Raw genomic sequence first — 6,000 nt, forward strand, 5'->3', positions numbered from 1 at the left:
CATATAGAGTTGGAGCCCAGGGTCAGTCCATGTATATTCTTTCAGTAATGGGTTAGTCCCTGGACTCTGGTTGGATGTCATTTTTGTTCTCCTGGAGGTGCAAGCTACTTCAACTCTTTCCATGCATTCTCTAATTCTCCCATTAGGTCCATTTCTTTGTTCAGTGTTTTGATGCTACCATTGACCTCTTTATTGGAATGCTCTGGATGTGTCTCTCAGGAGAGATCTATATCTAGTCCCTTTCATTATCCATTATTAACATAATCAATCCTATCTAGTTTTGGTGGATAGGCATAGATGTAGATTAGATATAGATATAGGTAGATATAGATATGGATATGGTTATGGATATGGATACAGATACTGATATATATATCATATGTATCAGATATGATATATATAGATATGTATATATATCATATGTATCAGATATGATATATATATACATATATACATACATACATATACATACATACATACATACATACACACACACACATGTATATATATATATATGCCACATATATATATATATATATATATATATATATATATATATATATGCCACATGTGTGCCAGACTTTGAGTGGCCATTCCTTGAGTTGCTTCTCTAATATTTGCTTCCATTTCCACTACAATTTATATTTTTTCCCTTTTTAAATAGGAGTGGGGGCATCTGGAGTTTGGTGATTCTTCTTCTTGAGCTTTCTGAGTTGTGTAGATTGCATCTCAAGTAATCGAGCTGTTTGGCTAATATATATTTATCAATGAGTACATACCAAGTGTGTTTCTCTGTGATTCAGTTTCCTAAATCAGGATGATATTTCTAGTTCATTTCATTTGCCTGTGAATCTCATGATGTTGTTGTTTTGGTAGCTGATTAGTATTCCATTGTGTATTTGTACCACTTTTTTGAATCCATTCCTCTCTTGAAGGGCATCTTGGTTCTTTCCACATTCTAGCTATTACAAATATGGCTGCTATCAACACAGTGGATCATGTGTCTGTTTCTTATGTTGGATCATCTTTTGGTTATATGCCCAGGCGTGGTATAGCTGGGTCCTTACGTAGTGTGAATTCCAAATTTCTGAGGAACCTGGAGACTGATTTCAAGAGTGGTTTTACAAAGTTGCAATCCCACTAAAAATGGAGGAGTGTCCCTCTTTCTCCACATCCTCACCAGCATCTGTTGTCACCATAGTTTTTTTTTTTTTTTTTTTTTTTTAACTTGGCCATTCTTACTGGTGAGAGGTGTAATCTCAGGGTAATTTTGATTTGCATTTCCCTGATGACTAAGGATGTCGAACATTACTTTTGGTGCATTTTGACCATTTGATAATCCTCAGCTGAGAATGTTTAGCTTTGTACCCTACTTTTAATAGGATAATTTTTCTCTTTGTGTCTACCTTCTTGTGTCTTTGTATATTTTGGATATTAACCATCTCTCAGATGTAGAATTGATACTGACCTTTCCCAATCTGTTGGTTTCTCTTTGGTCCTAATGACAGTGTCTTTTGCCAGGAAGGCATTTTCTTAAATAGTGATGGATGTTGGGAGGGATTATGGGTGGTATCATCCTTGGGCTTATGTTCCTGGGTCCATGGGTCAGACAGCAGGCTGAGTAAGCCATGTGACTCACACTAGTAAGCAGCATCCCACCTATTCTCCCTGAACCAATTTTTTGACTGTAGGTTCCTGCCCTGCTTAAACTCCAGTCTTGCTGAAACTCCTGTCCTGACTTCGTTTGGTGATAAGCAATGATGTGGAAGAATAAATCAGATAAACCCTTTCCTCTACAAAAAAGATATTTTTTAAAGAAATTTTCATGTTGAAAGTGTTAAAGTTGCTTTTAGAGTTCAAAATAGCACAATTTTGACTATAGAACAAGGAATTTTTTTCGAATTTTCAATTTTTTTACAATCAAGTGTTTGCCCCCCTCCTTGACAACCAACCCACAGGTCCTCATTTCACTCCTTTCAAACTCCAGATTTTTCTAAGCTCAGGAAATAATAGCAATGGCAGCCCCATTCCTACCAATAAGCATGCCTTTCTTGCGAAAGCTGGCCTGGTAATCAGGTGATGATTAGTGTCTTGTACACATTTTACCATCAGTTTAATGATATTATTTGATAAAAAATAATGAATAGATGTACACTGTGAGAATTCAATGAAGAAATGGCGAATTGTTTTATATAAAAGTTTAGTTTTATAATTTTTTATGAATTTCATAAGATTGCTTTTTTCAGATAAACAATAAAGAAATTGATCCTTTCTTTGTAACTGCAAATTGCATGCTGCCAGTAAGAGAAACTGGCTTACAAAATTACCTTTTTTGCTTATACCTTGTTAATCTATAACACGTTTCTTAGTTAGAAATGTGTGTGGGTTCTTCGCAACAATTCATCGTTTTAAGTCCAAAATTTATAAACAGTTGATCATGGTGAGTTATTGGGGAGATGCTTTTTCTTACATGTATTCATAATTACACTAGAAGAAAATAGAATATAATTACATTTTCATTTTTTACTACTTCGTTTTGCTGGAATATGTAGGAAATGCTTGACAATAATAAAGTTTAGACTTTTTCCATTCAACAAATAATAGCATGTATGCAAAGTGCTTGAAGATTTACTCTATCCATCAAATGTGTAGATGTGTATGCATTTATTAAAAATTGTTACATCTCTTAATGGTTGCTTTTTCCACTAAGTCTGTAAATGAATCTGTACCTGCTTTACATGCTACCAAACCAAAATCTCCTCCTTGAATCACTGAACACATTGTCCTAGCTAATCTTAGACAAACAGGCATACATACAAATGCTTATTGATGTGGCTTGAACATGCATGCAATCCTAAACCCCATATCTACTCCAATAAGGCTATACCTCCTTATACTGGCTAAAGTCCTATGGGGACCAATTACATTCAAACCACAACACATACCTAGCTACATGCATACCTACATTCATAGATGACAACTAAAGAAAGAGGTAAATAAACAACGAGAGTGATATATAGATGATAGTATTTGGAAACATAACTACCTAAGTTCATTCATACATATTTACATACATACATACATACATACATACATAGATACATACATACATACTTATATACACAGAAGATTGATAGAGAGACACATAGAAGTGATTATATTCTAAAAATTATTCCCTTTAATGGTAATCTAAAAATTATTCCCTTTACTTCACATACACACACACACACACACACACACACACACACACACACTGAACATAGTTTCTTATCCCCAATTAAAACATAAAGTTGACATACAAATTTCAAAGTCTTCTACAAACACCTTCACAAAACACAGAATGTTTTTGGATATAGATTTGATAAGTAAACTAGGGTTTCCTTTGTTTCTGGCTGTTTCTATTTACTGTACCCTAAAATCTCTTTCCCATACTTGTTCATTACTTCAGTTATTGCTGTGTAGTAAATGATACTTTTAAACCAATGGACAGCAATGCTACAGAATCTGTTTTTTGTGCTGGAGATATTCAATCATATACTCTCAGCTCCAAACAACATCTTTTAAAGACACATCAGAAAGAAATGATCTTCCAAATGACTTCAAATGAAGCTGTCACCCAGTGAAAAAGAGCACATAACAGGAAATAGATTTGTATATAAAATATATACTCAAGTGAATATTGGTTAATATGATTACATTTGTAAAAGACATTTACATAGTGCTATGTCTTTGGAACACTAGGGGAAAAGATATGTATACATTGTGATTTCCAAATAGAATAGAAAAATGTGAAATATTTCAGCAGCAAGTTGTTGGTTTTTAATGACAGTAGATGACTATCAAAACCCCAATATTACAAGATGTCCTCCTCTAAAATTACAAGAAAACAACATCACCAAGGACACAGCAACAATCAAAGTAACCATGTCATCTGTGGAGCCTTCAGGAAGAGGTGCAGCAACCTGAACATGGTTCCAAGATGTGGGTTAGTATGTAGTGCTTTGTCACCCAGGTAGGTTGACAGTGTAATGAGAAAGTAATGTCTGAAGTGCACTTGGCCAGAGATGGAGTTTTAAGATTCCATTAGAGTATGTGGTCACTGTGGATGTCTTCATATACAGACTGAAAATGACCCAAACATTAGTCAGGGACTGACTACTGGAGAGAGACAAAAGGACAAGGAGCATTGGGAAGAAATGAGGCCTGAAGAGCCATTAAAATTATACAAGAGTCCGAGTGTCAGAGGGGAAATATGTGAGGGTATCTTGGGTTGATATTGGAAATCTAAAGACCTTTGTAGAGGGAACCAGCATATTAGGTGGGGTAGAGTTTAAATTTGCATACTATTTCCTTGACAAGAGATCAAAGACCCAGTCTACCTCATGGAGTATAGCACATTCCAATGAATGTCTTTTCAGTCACTACATCATCATCAGAGTCTAGAGCATCTTCCCAATCTAGTGAAAGTACTACACATTCAGGTTGCAGGCCGAGCGTTCATAAAAATCTGGGTGACATTCACATGTTGGTTCACCTCCTCTACCATATCTTCACCTGTTAGGTATGAATGGTGGAGAATTTATCATTATGTTTTCTTCCTGGAGACAGTGAGTTTCTGTTCTGGACTGTACTTGCTAATCCTGAGTGATCTAGAGGCTCCTTCTGGAGGATGGAAATGTTATAGGTCCTAAAATTTAGAGGTGTGTGTGTGTGTGTGTGTGTGTGTGTGTGTGTGTGTAAAACTTACTGTATCAGAGGAAGACAATACGACTTCCTCCTTGTATAGAAAGGCATATTTGAAGACTTATTAGGAAAAATCAAATCAGAGGGCCATTGAAAATATTCAGAGGTTAAAATAGAAATTCCTTTGGTCACAACAGAAGGACTGGGGGCCCAATTAAATTGACTAAGTAAGAGCACTCCCACAAGATAATATATAGAAGGTCTCAAAGCCTTTTGGATTCTGGAGTTCAGTAGAATTTTATTCGAATAGGCAGGGTTGGGATCCTTTGATGAGAAGACAAATATTTGGGATAAAATTAGAGATAGGAAACAGCTTAAAAGCCATTTCTGTCAAAAAGGACACTGAATGTACATAGGAGCAGTCCATAGTAGGAATTGGCTGGTTTCTTCCAGTGCCTAGAACTGAACAAAACCAGTACCATAGCTCCCTGCAACCACATCCCATGGGGAAGAGAGCTGGATCTTCAGAAATGCAGAAACTCCTGAGAATCCAGAGGAGACAAGTACTTTCTGAGTACATTCTTGAACAAAGAGGAAATCACCTAGTGCCATCTGTCCACCTTGGGCACAGGGACCTAGGAGAAGTCAGCTGAAGGACATTATTGTTGTCTGGCTGTGCTGAGAGCTGAAAACCAGTTGGTAAGAATGCCTACACACTTGAAAGTAGAGGTAAGACCAACTTTTCTTCTCAAGTTACATGCCGTTTTGACTCAAAGACACAATGAGAAGATCGAATGTAAGAATAATAGGTATAAAAGAGAGTGAAGACTCCCAACTTAAAGGGCCAGTAAATATCTACAAAAAATAGTGAAGAAATCTTCCCCAACCTAAAGACAGAGATGCCCAAAAACATGTAAGAAGCCTACAGAACTCTAAACAGAATTTACCAGAAAAGAAATTACTCACATCACATGACAGTCAAAACATCAAATGCACAAAATAAAGAAAGAAGTTAAAAGGCAGAAAGGGAAAAAGGTCAAGTAACATATAAAGTCAGACCTGTGATATTTACAGAAGGTTTCTCACCCGATACTATGAAAGTCAGAAGATCCTGGAAAGATATTCTCTAGACCATAAAAGAACACAAATGCCCCTCCAGTCTACTATAGCCAGGAAAATTCTCAATAAACACATATGGAATAATGAAGATATTCCATGAGAAAACCAAATTTATACGGTATCTTTCTACAAATCCAGCCCTACGAAGCATAATAGGTAGAAAACTCTAACACAGAGAGGGGAACTACACCCTAGAAA

This window comes from Rattus norvegicus, chromosome Y, assembly GCF_021556685.1.
Source record: "Rattus norvegicus strain SHRSP/BbbUtx chromosome Y, alternate assembly SHRSP_T2T, whole genome shotgun sequence".
NCBI lineage: Eukaryota > Metazoa > Chordata > Mammalia > Rodentia > Muridae > Rattus > Rattus norvegicus.